At 39.4% G+C, this 15,421-nt stretch overlaps 1 long non-coding RNA gene across 1 annotated transcript; it reads right to left on the minus strand.

Annotated features, from left to right (window-relative positions):
• Nucleotides 1-9,570: 9,570 nt before the first annotated feature.
• Nucleotides 9,571-13,401, minus strand: LOC122237026. The gene is made up of 4 exons (XR_006215222.1): nt 13,314-13,401; nt 11,433-11,548; nt 11,143-11,322; nt 9,571-10,232 (listed from the first exon to the last, which is right to left on the minus strand). It is a non-coding gene; the product is annotated as an uncharacterized LOC122237026 (long non-coding RNA).
• Nucleotides 13,402-15,421: the final 2,020 nt, after the last annotated feature.

Below are 15,421 nucleotides of genomic sequence, written 5' to 3' on the forward strand. Positions count from 1 at the left end.
TAAGCCACTTGTTTCTGTTTTTTGTTTTAAAGGATAATTTAAAAATATTAAAATCCTAAGGAGATTTGAATGAGACAACCTGGTGAGCATTTAGTTTTGGATTCATTGATTAGGATAAGTTGCATGTACATGTTCAAGATAGATTTATCATGTCTTTTATTCTAGAATTCTAGCTCACTGAAATGATAAGGTTAGAATTAGAATTAATAGATATAAGAGGCATAGGATACCAAGAAGAACATAATGGTCAGATACACAATTTCAAGAATGTTACTGGTTTCCTATCTTATTGATCATTTTGCAGGTCAGTTTTTGATGATCTCATCAGAAAATTCTAATTAGTCTTCTAAAATTCCTCCAAATATAGAATTAATGAAGGGCTCTAGTATTACCTAGAAATCCTGCCCTTCTGTCAGTGGAACTTTTGGTTTACATGGGATATTTTAGACATAAAGGGTATGGGAATTTGGAAATAGAATCAAAGTGGAGATCACAGAATGGAGACTGGAAAGTCCACTGATTGCTCTCTGTCTTCATTTATCTGAATACCAAGTAGGCCTAAGAGTTAATACTTCACCATGTTTTAATTCTATCAGTGGTTTAATTTTGGAATACACTAAAACACTCTATCTAGCTTATCATAAAAATAAGTTCCATCTTATTCTCTTTCCGGAGTTCTTATCTATGATCAAGTATGTTATCTCAATTGTTTAACAGGCATTTCCTTAAGGTTTATATAGAGGTTTATATAAGGTTTATATATTTTCATAGAGAGTATTTCAGTAAAGCCAAAGAACTTATAAACAGAATGGTTCTGGGGACTCTGAAGACTTCTGTTGGAGAAGCAATCCCAGGACCAGGACCTGAAAAGTCAGCCCATATTTTCCTATAGCTCTCATGGTCTCTTATAATTTTGGTTTAGCAGGTAGATTTGACAGATTAGGGAATTAAGTTAACAACTCTAGCAGTGTCTAGGAAATTAGGTGGTACTATGTCATTTGTGAACTAGAAGGAATGTAATAAGGAAATAAAAATAGGTGAAGAACAGGATCCCTCAAGATTTGATTGTTGCAAATATCCACTGTAATTTTCAAATAGCGTCATTTATCAAAAGTAACATAAGTCCATTTGCCCACATGTCATGATTCTAGGCTATTGGTTATTTGGAATACCAAGTATAGTATTGCAACAGGTTTTGAAACCCCTCAGTACTGGGACATGGTGGCTGGGATGGTTGACTATGGGAGTATCATCTTTAATTACAAACTGCTACAAGGAATTCGGTGGGGAAAGAGGGATTCATGGAGTTGGATAAAAGCTCCTATACAGGCCAGTGGTTATCAAACTTGAGCATGCAGAATTGTCCAGAGGTTTATTAAAAGACTGCTGGGATACACAATCAGTTTCTAATTTAATGGCTCTAGGATGGGGCCCAAGAATCAGCATTTTTAACAAGTTCCCTGGTGATATAGTTCAGAGACTATAATTTGAGAACAACTGCTCTATCCTGGCCTGAGACTATATGGGCTATTGGAAACAAGTGATCAACCAGGACTGTGATAAAATGAGTGTGATGATCTAGAAGGAAAAAGGACCAGAATGAAGCATCTACAGAAATTCAAATCCTAGTAATTATTGGAGTTCAGGAATGTTGCTCTTTAGACATCATATTACTACAGATCTTTTAGGAATACATTTGCAACTTTCTCTTTTCATTTCCTTTCACTCCGGAAAAAAATCATAGATTAAAAACTCTTCAGTTCTCTGGATTACTTGAGTTTGGAAATAGAGCTAGTCTGCCTGTAGATGGAGCAAAATGATAGTAAGGAAAGACAACTCAGAGACAGGCTGCTATGAAACAGGAGAATGTCAAAATCTAGGCCACAGTTTTGAGCAATCTTTGGAGCATTGTATAGGCCAAGGGCATCTCCCAGTAATTGAGATGTCTCTAATAGAACCAAAAAGAAGAGGGTCACTTTTTCTGGAAGATCTCCCAGAGGTTTTTTTAGAGAGAGCCTCCTGGCATGTCCATTCCAGGTGACAAAAATGTTGTACAGCTAAGTGGCAGACTTATCTGTTCCTAGAGTTGATCAAACTCCTCCCTTCTCCCAAGGTTTTCACCATGCTGTTCCCACAACTCCTACCCATTCTTCGAATCTCAACCTCACCTTGTTCAGATGAGGTCTCCCCATCCTTTGCTCATAGCAGGTAACCATCTATAATTACAATGGAGATATTTACATGATTGGTTTCACAATCAGCTCTCCACTAGGGTAGGGATGGTTTGTTTACTGCTGCATTCCCAATACAGGGCCTGGTACCTCACTGGCATTAAGTACTGGTTGAATGAAACATGAAAAGCAGCTGTACCTTACAGAGAGAACTTGAAACCAGGTTTTGTGGCCAAGCATGTTGGCTGAGCTTGGAACCTTCTCCATCCTTACCCCCTCCAGACTATCAATGTTCATTGCTAGTAGAGTGTGGGATACAAGTGCAGCAGGTTTTGAGACTGTAAATTAAATAATGCCATAACCCCCAAAAGAAAGTGTGTTTTTAAGGAGAAGTTTGGGCTTCAAAAATGATTCAGAAGAATGGGTTATACAGGTACAAATTGGGTACCTGGCAAGATTACTAATATCAAAGTGCTCTAGCCAATAGAGGATTGAATCTGTAACCAGTAAAGGTTTCTTTAACCCTGCTCCACCTTCATGGAAGACAGCTCTGTCTTAGATAGGATGGACAGCTGTTGACTTCCTGAGATCTTGCAGTCATCACTGGACACATAAACCCTCTTTGTTCTGTTGTTTAGTTTTGATTTTTTAATTAATTAATTAATTAAAGGAATTTAATTAATTGACAAAGGAAGACAAAGATGGCCTTTCTGGGCATTCAACGACTATTTATTCTCCAGTAGTACAGCCTGGAGAGGGCCACAGAAAGTTCTAATCTGGATGTACAGAGAAGACAGACATTGTGAGCCTGGGGTCACTTTTAGCTTGCATAGGGGTGCTGCTAGGATGCCTTGGGCTTTTTGACTTTGTCAGTGACTTCAGAGGCCTTCTTGGTGGCAGATGGAATTTTTGCTGGCTGACTTGAGCCTGCCCACATTCCTTGCTACATACATTCAGAAGCAGAGAACGATAAAATCCTTTGAAGGCAGAAGGATGACCACCATCTAGCTAGCTTGTTCTCGTTAATGGAATAAATAAAACCTGCTGTCAAGTTGGGCTTACAGCATGGGGCTCCCTGCAGTACCTGAAAGCCAAGGTCAGCCTCCTGGGCCAGCTGAACTGCTAGCACTAATGGTCTAAGGAAGGCTGGTAATCTTACTTCACTTTTTGGGCCAGGACTGAAATGTTGATTTCTAGCACTAAGAAGGTTCAGTCAAGAGTTGTCCAGGGGAATGAGCTCAGGAGGAGACCTTCGCTCATTTGGGGAACTGAAGGTAGTATGAAAACTAGGAAATCAGTGGGAAAATCAATGGATCTCTGGACTTCTGTCACTCTGGTAGAAGCCAGGGCTTGGTGGTGGTGGGACACCTGCAAGCTCGAAGTGTACACCTGAGGACAAAGCCAGGGATGCTTAGAGAACTCTCAGGGCAAGTTTTGAGCACCACAGGTTTATGTGCAGTACATGCTGGGACACAACTGGTCAGGGAAGAATCAGGCAAGATCTAAAGAAGCAGCCTTGGGATGCCCTTTACATGGGGCCCCAAATAGTGAAGCCTGTAGGCGACACATGGTCACCGTGGTTCCTATGTGCAAAGCCAAATCCAGGTGTAGAGGTGAGGTCTGACCTGAGTAATGCTTAGAGCCACAGTGAGTTGCAATCTGTGATCAGACAGGAACACACAGTCTGGAGGATGAAGAGAGCATGGTCAGCTGCACTGAGCAGGAATAGAGTTCAGGTTTAGTGCAGCAGATCAGGATCACAGGTTCAGCACACATTTAAGGTGCAGGCCTGCAGACTGGCAGTAGGCTCTGCTTGCTTGCTCTGGGAGAGAGACCAGCTTCTTCCACTTTGATGTAGATAGTCTTCATGGTATAGGTAGTGACAAGGAAGAGCAAGGGCCATACTATAGGTGCTGGCGATTGAGGTGAGGACTTGGTTCCCAGGAGCCCTAACAAGGTCTCATATAGTGAGCAAGACAGAGCCTCCATAGGAAAAGGCTGGGAACCCTGTTGCACTCTATCCTCTATTAGCACTGTCATAAACTAATCCCATCCAACAACAATATTTTGGGTGTCTCATTGACAGAGATGCCAAAGCCTTCCCTTATTTTGATGCTAATTATCACCAGGGTGATAAAATTTTTAAGTTTTTTTTTCAAGTCAGATTCTATGTGGCTGAAAAGATACGTGATTTCCCCCCCCCCCTTAAAGCAGCAAAAAAGCTAATGAGTTTTCAAAAGAGGTTGGGACTCCTAATTCCAGAGCCAGTTTTCTCTTTGGTCTTTTATACTAGCTCTCCTCTTGGTAGAAACCTGCCTGTCCTGTGGTCTATGCTTCTCAAGTTTAATTGCAAGGTTGCTATTTGGAGCCCACAACACATGTTTTTCCTTAGAGTTTATAAGTTATTAAGTTCTGAGAAAATCCTATTCGATCTATGTTACCTAGTAAACAAGTCATGCTACTTCTCTAATTAAAAAACTCTCCCCCAGTGCTTCTCAAGTCATTCACATTAAAACCCCAAATCCTTACCATGGACCACCCAGTTATTGCTCCAATTCCATCTCCTACCAGTTTCTCTTTTATTCCACTCCACTCCATCCACAGCCTTCTCGTTGGACTCACATACACTGATTCTCACCTCTGACTGCGCATTAGAATCTGCTGGGCAGCTCTTAAATAGTGATGCTCAGGCCCCACACCTAGTCATTCTGATTTAATTCATCTGTGATGAAGCCCTTGTCTTTGGCCTTTCTGAAAGCTCCCCTGGTGCTTAGATGTGTAGACAGTACTGCAAACATCTACAGTACTTACCGCATATACCAACATGACCACAAACACAATTCCTGAAACATAGTATGTCCTCATCTATTTAAAATTTTTTTCTTGTCCTATTTAATTACATTAATTTTCTTTCCTTTTGAAAAAAGAATGTATCTTTTTTGAAAAATTGTCACCAAGAATTGGAATTGGTAATTTTTTAATGTTTGATGGGGAAAAAAAGGCTATTTCAACTAGCAGGAAGATACAGATGATATCTGGAGAATTTCATAGCTTTAAAGGGCCCTAATGAGTGATGCAGATTAATATGAAGCCCTCTTCTTATCAGAGGTAAGTTATTTTCTGGCTTATATTTCAGTATTTGTCCTGTTAGTCTGGGAATAACTAGTCCTCAAACTGACTTCCTACTACCCAACATCACTTTCTGGCAAGGAAACCTAATAGGTCACAATAGCAGACGTGTAATCTAATCAGATAGACACACAGGCTTCTTCTCTTCCTGAAGATACCCAAGGAACTACATGTCAGCCAAGACCTTTGAAATAGCATGTTTAATACATTTTGTTGCTAAAGTTAATCTTACATTAATTACAAATTTGTTCCATCTAATTGGTTTGGTGCTGCTGGGTGAATGAGAAAGAGAACTGGCCTTGATTTTTTTATCCTGAGGAATCACATTTGTTCTCAATCTTTTTCCAGAATAGTCTTCTGCCCCTGTTTCCAGGGGTCACCAAGAATCGGAGTTAGGCATGGCTCAAAAAAGTCTTTGAGGCCAGAGCCACAGTTGATTCTAAAGTTCAGTATCAATTAGGACAGTTGAATGTGAAACGTTCATAGTAGGAATGAGGAAGAGACTTTCAGTGTGAGAATCTGGGCAGTTGAAGTTTGAGTAGGGCCTGGCAGATCATCCTCTTTTGGACTGCTTGGAATCTGACAGCACCCCCAGAAAGAGTGGGAGGAGCTTTCAGAAGGAAAACATTTTAGGTTTAGCTTCTAACACCAAACTCCCTTGGTTGATTTAAAAGAAAAAAACAACAAACAAAAAACCAAGGAGCCTTAAAGGAGTGCTATAAATGGAACATGAATCCAATAAAGACAAATTAATTCCCAAGGCTGGTTGCCTTTCTCGTAGAGCAGGACTTCAGAAAAGACTTTAGTAAGATTAAAAGAGGTTGAACATGAAACAGTAACCATAGCAACTTTGCTTTTTTTTTTTTGTCATGAACTAGTAATTCCGTACTGTAATTTGGGTTGCCTACAAGTCTTTTGATCCATGAGGGCAAGGAAATTGCTCTGTTTAGCATAATCCCAGAGACCACTGTGGGGGATTGTATGAACATCTCACAGTTGCCAGCTGAGATTAAGCCAACTCACAGCCATCCAGGTTAGACCTGCAAGAAGAGCATCATGTGAGCAGAGGCACATGGGTGCCTTGGGTAAAAGCATGGCACTATTCACTGAGCACATCGGCTGAAGAGTTATGTCTCCTGGCTTTTTTCTTGATGAGACATTATCAAGCTACTCCTCTTGGTGAATTGAAACCTATATTCACACGTTGCTGGTATGTGCAGCATTGCATATCATGTCCTAATTTTTGCATTTAGAAAGGATTTATTCTATTTAATCCTTACATAATAAGAAACACAAGTAAGTATAGGAGGATATAAAACCAATCACTCAAAAACCATTTATAAGCAAGCTTTATAAGGAATTTGGGAATACCAGCAACACCCTAAAATAGTTCCTTAGGTAAAAAAAAAAAACAACAACAACCAACAAACAACAATTATGTAAGTGAAAAAGGTAATGAGCATATATATACTCACCAAAAGGGCAGGTGTGATAATGGGGGTCCAGGTCTTCACCTTTTTTAGATGGTAGTTTCTGTGTCCTTCCCTTTGCTCATGCTGCTTTATTCAGTTACATTGGATTGGGCCATGAGCCTCCGCCCTTCTAATTCATTGAGTGGGGCTGATCAATCATGGGGATAATGATCAAGAAAGGAAGGAGGAAGAGACTGCAGAGGTTCTCCATCATCTGCTGCGGGGATTCTCAGCTTCAGGGAGTATAAGAAGCATCAGAGGACCGTGTTACAAACATAGATCCCCAGAGTCCATGTCCAGATTTTGATTTTGTATGTCTGGTTTAGGGCAAGGATTTGCATTTTGATGGGGATTTTCCCTGCCTTTCTCTCTAGTTTCATTTCATACTAGTCCATTTCTTCCCCTAAATTGTAGACTCAAGCTATAACAAACTGCTTGAAGTTCCATAATGCAATGAGCTGTATTATGCCTTTGCACATACTTGGGACAGTTTCCTCTTCCTCCCTCCCTCCTTGAACAAACACATACACACACATATGCATACATACATACCTTGTGTGACTGACACACACATTCAATCTAAGACCAACACCAGACACTTTCTCTCTTCTGTCTCCCTTCTCTGTGTTCAATTTGTACCCTCTCTATTTTCACACCTGTTATACACAATGATGTTCTTGCCTATATGTTGTCTCCCTCATTAGACTATGAGGACCGCCCTTATTCATCTTTATAGTCTCAGCCATACAATTCTCTGTATGGCCTCTACTACTTAAAAGTTACACAATAAAAGTTTGTTGAGCTAAATGAAATGTTTGTTGAAGCAAAGTATTATAGATTCCAGCTCATAACTTGTCCCTAAATAACTGAGACTTGACAGAATTAGGATAATGATAATTTGCTTGGTTAGAAAAAAGGCTTTTCAAGGAAAAAATTCAGGCAGATATGGAGTTACAAAACAATTAAGAAAGAACAAGAGAATATAATGTTGCTTTTCTATGAACTCCTAAGTAGAAGGCTACTTGTTGAGAAATAAAAATGTCTTCTCACTGAACTTTAGCATTTAAACTATAGTCTATGTCTATTTTCTGGAGTCAAATTGCTCAGGATCAAAAAGAAATAGAGGATTTTATCCTAAGCAAAAAACAAGGGCCTATCATTTCTCATGTCTTTCTTCTCAAGGGGTTAGGATAAATCAGATCCAACTCCAAAGCAACATGCAGGCTTGTTCTTTTTTTCTTTTCTCTTAACCTTAGATTTGATTTCCCTTTCTTCCTAGAAGGTTTAACACTGAAAGTGACTGTTAAGAGATAGCAAGAATAAAGATGTAGTTCTTCTTCCCTCTACTGGAAAACATTAGAAAAAGGTCATAACTGGAAGTACTGTACATTGATGAGGAAAATAAAGAGCTGCAGGTGAACCCAAGACATAGGGAATATCATGCCCACAACTGCAGTGGGGAAGGCACTAGGGGGAAAGTATAGATACATACTTTGCTGCCTTGTCCACCTTACTGGGTTGTTGTGATGGGCATTTAAAAGGGAAAAGGAGGGCAATGATACAAAGAAGTTTTGGTAACAAAGCTATGCTAATGTGGCTGGTTAGTCCATAGGCCAGATAAACTAAAAAAATAGTAGCAAAGTATCAAGAAGTAAGCTATTTCTAAAACCATACATCCTGTTTAAGGATTTTAGGGATATTAACAAAGGAAGGGAGACTCTAAATCCATAGTAAAGTATTCCTACAGGCATCTTTGGGGGCATTGCAATGTATGCATTTGTGATCTTAATTCTGTAAACTCTTAGATCTTACTCTCTATAGATTTGTATTTGGATGTAACAGAAGTTTCTGTTAGGTCATTGGATCTGTTTAGACAGTTGCAATTTCAATATCTCTCTTAAGATCATGTTATTTACTCAGAGTCAGAATTATTTAGATAACTTCTGAAAACTCGGAAGGATTAACCCTCCTGCAATTGACTGTGGAAGATGGCATAAGGGGTTGGGAAGCACATGAGCTTTGGAGTGAGGTAGAGCAGGGTGTGATTCCTGGTACTACACTTACCAGCGTGGTGCTTTAAGTTGAATCATTTTGTTTCTTGGAGATTCAGTTTGTGCATTGTTAATACTTGTGGCTGACATTATTAACAACTAACTGAGATAATATTGTGGAAATGTCTACCTGATACAAAATCTGATACATAGTTACTCAATAAATTCTGGTTTTATTTTAATTTTACCATGATGTCCTTTGGTTAACTCAATTACTTTTTTTTTCTTTCCAACCTCTAGATTTTAGAAGAGGTGCCCAAATTCCACTCTTATATTTATGTTTACGTTATTATCTTCCTTCCTAGAAGTTTTTCTTTTCTTTTTAAAAAAATATTTATTTTTTGGGAGAGTGCAAGTGAGGGAGGGGCAGAGAGAGGGGGACAGAGGATCTGAAGCAGGCTTTGCACTGACAGACTGATAGCAGTGAGCCTGACATGGGGGTTGAACTCATGAACTGCAAGATCATGACCTGAGCCGAAGTCGGACCCTCAACTGGCTGAGCCACCCAGACGCCTCCTTCCCAGAAGTTTTTATTTTATTTTTTTTCAACGTTTTTTATTTATTTTTGGGACAGAGAGAGACAGAGCATGAATGGGGGAAGGGCAGAGAGAGAGGGAGACACAGAATCAGAAACAGGCTCCAGGCTCCGAGCCATCAGCCCAGAGCCTGACGCGGGGCTTGAACTCACGGACCGTGAGATCGTGACCTGGCTGAAGTCGGAAGCTTAACCGACTGCGCCACCCAGGCGCCCCCTTCCCGGAAGTTTTTAAAATCTGCTTCTGTGCCTTGCTCAAGTTACTGACTTATTAATGATGTACCAGGGTGCTCTAGGGTGTTGGCCAAGAGGTGTATCTATTTTTACACTGAGGGGCTTCTGAGTTTGCATGCTGCTTATGGTTTCTCTGAACCAATGGTATCCAGAGTTGACATAAGCCATTTTATAATTGTTTTCTCTTCTTTATGGATACAAGTGTTCTGTCATTTGAGACATGCTGCTTAGAAATCTAGTTCTCCCTTAGCCTTCAGGTCAGAATTCTGAAACAGCTCAGGTCTTTGGGTACTCAGATTCACACTGGTGCTGGAGTGGTACTAATTTTGTTACATTTGAGTGTCTTTTGCAATCCCTCTTTTGGAAATTAACTCAAAACAAAGGCAGAAAAGTCTATGAAAACCAACTGAAAAGGTGCTGATGGGTGAGAGGACTTATAAGAACCCCTTCAACAGGGCTCTGTTCTATATCCCAATTTTCTAGCAGATGTGGGGACCACTTCAAGTTTCTTCAAACAAACTTCCTCTCTGTGATTTCTGGGTGGGAGTCGCTCTCCAGGCAATAATCTTTTTCATGTCTGCTTCCTTTTTACCTTGCCTTCTTGTTCTTTTTGGGATCGGGACTCTGAATCCCCCAAGGCCTGAAAGATAGCCAAACATTATTTATTATTTTTGTAGCTTTGTAGGCATTCAAAAAATGTTTGGCTTTGAATTGGTTTCAATAAAATAGTTGGCTGGAGTTACAAATGAGCATTTTGGCTGGAATTTTGCTAAATACCAGTTTGAAGCTGAATTTTGGTAAAGCTGCCCTGAATACATCTATCTTTGTCAATGGATTTGTTTGTTTATTAAGTGCATACTTTCTGGATTTTTGTGGGAAGAGAAGGTCAGACAGAGGAGCATGAGGATTAGAAGTGATTACGAATAGAGAAAAGGATTCATGGAGAATGGTGTCTAGAGATAAGGCGTTACGAGAAGGGAGTCTGAGTCATACTGTGCATAAGTGGGTGTCCAGCCCAAAGCCAAAGCCAGAACTGCCATTGAGCTGAGCTTCCCATTGGCATGTTTTCCACATTCTGAATGGTGGAGACATTCTTAAATAGGTAGTCACAATTAATGACAGAGCAAAAGTGTAATTGATATAAAGAATGGTTCTCATAAAAAAGGGCTTTTTCATACTCTTCTAGTTTAAGCTTCTAGAAAGTCTTAAAAAGAAGCCAGCCCTAGTTCAAGGGACACAGTGCATCTTTCATAACTGAAGCAAAGCAGATGAATAAATAACCTCTTCAAGGAAAGCCATTAGCAAGTTGGATAATGATATTGACATGAGTAATTGGAGAGAAATAAATAAACTAGTTGCTATTAGAATATTCACTAAGGATTGCCTGTGTATAATTGGGTGTAACTCTTAAGACTTGGTGTATGCCACCTTCCATTTCTTAAAAAAGAAAGAATATTTTGAAGGTCCTCTTTCTGGAGACCAAAGACATGAGGCATTGATCATGACTCAGTGGGGTTGTAGTCTTAGTGTCTGAATCATTTCAAACCTACCTTCTTTTGTAGAGTGCACCTATAGTAAAAGGAGGAGGGAAGTTTATCCTGGAAATTTTTAGGAGACAGGGTCTAGAATTCCAGACCTCTCAAGATTCTTACAACGGAGAAGAAACTTTAGTCTATAAATTTGTCACAATTTTCCAAGATGATTCTTCATTTGGGATGATGGAGGAGATGCTAAAGGCAACAAACACAAAAGAGTAGAAGATGATTAGGTCCTTGAAGCCTGCAAATCATTAGGTCTCAAAGATGAAACGCTGGACAAAGTTGGGACAAGGTTGACTTACCCATTGTCTGCTCCTTAGAGGCAAGGGTCAGGTTTGAGATTTCTTCTGTAGTTGGAACCCAATGGCTTCTTATTGAGGGGCCAAGTGTCATGCCACAATCTGGCAGGATGCACATCCTGCAAGAAGGTGGTTTTTTCAGAAGAAACACATCTCCATGTTCAGTTTAATTGGAAGTGACCCAGCAAAATGGTGTAACCCCTACAAAACTCAGTTTTCTCATTTTAAAATGGGATCCCCAAATCTATTTCATACTGTTATTAGAGGCTTCAATAAGACTATTTGTGTAAAGTGCCTAACAATGACTGATACAGAACATGTAATAAATGGTAGCTGCTATTTTATTTTTCCCTCGGCATTACAATTTTCACAGGTTAAGAATTTGAGTTGACCCTACTGTTATAACAAACAAAAAACATCCTTAGCTAATCATACTATTACTAACAATAACAAAAGCTGCTATTTAATGAGTGATTACCATATGTCTGAGTATTTTACTTAGTATGTATACTAAGTATTTTATGTAGATTATTTCATTTGATTTTGACAGAATCCTATCAGGGAGGTAAGGGCGGCTGGGTGGCTCAGTTGGTTGAGCATCTGACCCTTGATTTTGGCTCAGGTCATGATCTCACAGTTCGTGGGATCAAGTCCCACATCAGGCTCCATGCTGAGCCTGGAATTCTCTCTCTCCCTCTCTCTCTTTGCCTCTCCCCCACTCAGTCTCATTCTCTCTGTCAAAAATAAATAAATGAACATTAAAAAAAAATAAGCAGTTGAAAATGGGAGAATGTCCAATAGTAGTACTTTTCAATGGCGTTGCAAAGAAACATGGGATTCAATCTGCTGGAAATACAAGTTCCAGAGGTATAGAGAGAAAAAGAGAGAAAGAAAGTAGGAGGCACAGTAATTTTTAATCCCATGAGTTCATCTTGAAGACAAGCCTGAGAAAGCCACCCAGCCAGCACCTGGGAAAGGACAACTGAAGCTTTGTGGGCATTGGCAAGGGCAGCCGGATAACATACTGTGAGCAAAAAAGGAAGAACACAGAAATTATAGGGACCTATTAGAGAAGACAGAGGCCCAGTCAACAGAAGAAATTCCTTGAGAAAAAGAAAAAAAAAGTGTAAAGGGAGAACATCTGATGAGAGGGAGGCCCTACAAACAATCTCTTGGATTGAAGTTGAAGAGTTAAAGTCCCTGGGGCAAGAAATGAGGACTCCAGGAAAGGGAAAAATAAATACTCTCCTGTGAAATCAGTTCTTCTGATTGTGGGCTTGCATGTGTTTGGGGAGGGGATGTCAGGACTCTTCATAAATATGTATGTCTAAGTTATTTTATTGAGGTAAACACACTTATAGAAAAATGTGCAAATCATGAGTGTACAGCTTGATGAATTATCACCAAGTGGACACACCCATGTAACCACCACCCAGGTCAAGAAAGAGAACATTACCATATTCATAAATATTTACTACTCCTAGTTTTCACATGCTTAGTTTCTCAAATGAGTCTGTGTCTTTCTAACATAGATATTCAAAGTCAAATGCAGCCAGTTAGGATGTTTTGTATATAAAGTGAGAAAAGAGAGCTTGTTCTAAAAACAAGTTGGGCAAAACACTTAAAATCCATACAATTCCATAAAAGTGAGATAATAAAATCTAAATGAAGTATAATTATATCTTTAAATAAGGGATAATTCTATGCACCCTCTCAAACCATTGGGGCACTGAAAATTAAGTTTCAGAGGGGAGTCCCCACTAGAAAAAGGAATAGCCTGTCTTCCTTGCCTGAAGCCTTCAAAAAATACAGCATTTGGCACTGTTGCAAGCACATGGTATGCTCAACAAATATTTATCAATAACGATAATGGTGGTAAGTTACCTTTTTCGTAAAATACATGGTGATCCCTGGTTTCCTTAAACCAATAACTGGGCAAAGAAATATGACTTTTAGTTCTTCTGAAGCTCCTGGTTGAAGCCTTAGGAGAAAGAATAATCTATGAATTACTGGTGATATGTTTTAACCCCATTGAAATTATTTTGCCCTTCACCTTCCCCCTTTCCCACAACCAAACACAGCTCTGAGTTTTGCAGAGATGAGGGGGAAGATAGAAGGAAGGAAAGAAAATGAGAAGCAAGGTGGTGAGCAACAAGTATGGGAGGGAAAAACAAAAGCTGAACTAAAGCCACTCAGGAAATATCCCTTTGTACTTTTATTTGCATCAAGTAATTAATGTTATAATTTGGCATAGCAATTAACCACACTTTTTATTAGATCAGATTTCATTACGTGCTACTTTAATTTTGGTAGGTAGTCATTTGTGAGATGAAGGAAGTTATCCACAGCAGCCACTGCTGTGGGTGACCACTAAGAAAATTAAAAGCCATTTGTCAAATGGAAAGGTTATCTATTTTTTACATATTGTAATATCCTTAATGGGTCCTTCAGGTGAAATTTTACAGAAGACAGAGTTAACAAGTGACATGGAAATTGGAAGATGAGTAATGAATTGGTAACATTTACCTGTTTATGAGTGCAAATTCAAGCCTGGTCTTACAAAACCCCAACATGATCCCTGCTGTGCTACAGATAGATCTTTCTTGACTTATGATGGGGTTATATCCCAATAAACTCACTGTCTGTTGAAACTGCTATAAGTCAAAAAGGCACTTAATGCATAGAACCTACAGAAAATCGTAGCTCAGCCTAGCCTACTTTAAATGTGCTCAGAACACTTAAATTTAGCTCTACAATTGGGCACAGTCCTCTAACACAAGGCCTATTTTATAATGAAGTGTTGAACATATCTTATAATTTATTAGATACTGTACTGAAGTGAGAAATAGAATGGTTGAATGGGTACATAATGGTTGTAAGTATTTAGGTTGTTTATCCTCATTTATCGTATGCTACTGCCTACCATCATGGGAGGGTATCGTACCATGTGTCCTTAACCTGAGAAAACCTCAAAATTCAAAATGCAAAGTATGTTTTTTACTGAATGTGTATCACTTTTACACCCCACCTAAGGTTGGCAGATAGTTAAGTTGAACCATTGTAAGTTAGGGACCATCTTTATTAATGATTAGTTTTGCCATGCCTGTTAGGTTAGCAACAGAAATTAGGAAAAGCATCTGTTTCATAATGATGTGTGAATTTGATGGTTTGTCATGTCCTCAGGAATATAAAGGCATGCTTTTACAATTTACCCACTGGGGTTAAAGTATAAATAGATGCAGAATTCATATGAAACTTTCTTTCTTGATGCCCACTCTAGTGGTGAATTATAACTTAGCAGCTTTGATTTCGAGTCAGCCATTGGGTTTGTATGAGAAACTGAATAGTTTGACACTTTTCTAGGAATATAGACGGTTCAAGTAGTAACAAGTGTCATATGGTACAAAGAAAACTGAAGTCTAGTTTCAGGCTTACCACTAACCAGTTGTGTGACCTGGGGCCACTGAACGCCTCTGGGCCTTAAAATTGGGTGGTTAAAATGATGGGCTTTGGAGCCGAACAGATCCAGTTCAAGGCCCTTATTAAACCTCTAAGAGCTTCAGTTTCTCATCTGCAAAATGGTACCATTAATAATACAAGATTGTTAGAAAGATTAAATGGGACAGTGCATGTGAAAGGCCCAGCATGCAATCAGTGCTCAATAAATAATAGAATTGGAATAAGTGGTCGCTATTTTCCATTCCAGATCTAAAATATTAAGAGTCTATGATAGAGCTTGTAAAGTGTCTGTCAGGATTGGATCTGTTAGCAATTACCGGTTCCTGAGGGGGGGTACGTTGTACCATGTTGCAGCCAAGCTCTACTTCTGCATGGCCTTTTAGGCACTGGTGTTTTTCAGTTATACATTTATTGAAAATCCTGACATCCCTTGAAAGCAAAAAGGAGGAAATCTGCTCCCTTGTCAAAAGAAGGAAAGCCTACGGGATGCCTGGGTGGCTTAGTCAGTTAAGTGTCCGACATGGGCTCATGTC

Source organism: Panthera tigris, chromosome A3 (assembly GCF_018350195.1).
Source record: "Panthera tigris isolate Pti1 chromosome A3, P.tigris_Pti1_mat1.1, whole genome shotgun sequence".
Taxonomy (NCBI): domain Eukaryota; kingdom Metazoa; phylum Chordata; class Mammalia; order Carnivora; family Felidae; genus Panthera; species Panthera tigris.